This window comes from Charadrius vociferus, unplaced genomic scaffold (genome assembly GCF_000708025.1).
Source record: "Charadrius vociferus isolate BGI_N301 unplaced genomic scaffold, ASM70802v2 scaffold317, whole genome shotgun sequence".
NCBI lineage: Eukaryota > Metazoa > Chordata > Aves > Charadriiformes > Charadriidae > Charadrius > Charadrius vociferus.
Window position 1 is genome coordinate 591,150 of NW_009649193.1, and position 787 is coordinate 591,936.

Sequence of the window (787 nt, forward strand, 5' to 3'; positions counted from 1 at the left end):
TCCGTTTGAATGGGGAAAGAGGTTGCGCACCCAAAAGGATGCTCAAGGCGCACCTCGCGCCACGCTTTAGGAGGGGGAGACTCCCCGGCAGCCCCTCGAGCATCACCACGAGCACGGTACCGGAGTAAGCAAGCACTCAACTCCCAGGGGCCGCCTGGGAAAAGGTTAAAAATCCAATTTGCGCCTCCCCAAAGAAACCTCCTCTGCAGGAAACGGCCCATTGTGAGCAGGATTCGGCCGTTTCCGCTGAGCCCGAGCTCAGCCGTGGCCACCGAGTTCGGGAGGCCGAGCTCGGCCCCACCGGCATCGGGGAAGGTGGGAGCCCGGCGGCAGGGTGGAAAGCAGGGTGGAAAGGGTGGCGAGGAGGAGGAGAAGGGATGGCAACATGTCCTCCCCACCACCGCAAAGGAGGCGCTGAAAAGGCATCGAAAGGCAGAAACATCTGAGCTGCCCCCAAAACTCACCGTAGAGGTGGTGCAAATGGAGACAGATGGTTTGGAGAGCTGGGGAAGAGCAGAGCCCGATTTCTCCTCCAGGGGAAAAGCAGAAGGAATAAATAAAATAAAATAACCACAAGGACCAGAAGAGTTGTCCCAAACCCCACGCTGAGGGGAAGACGAGGGCAGATGCTATGGAGCGGGGACACAACCAGACGGTGCAGAGGGAGGAGCATCAAAAGCCACCCCAGCACGGTGAGCATCGTCTCCCCGAGGTCGTCCGGGAGAGTGGTGGCACCAGCAGGAAATCCCTGCCTCTCAGCAACCAGGAGAGATTTAATTAAAAGACA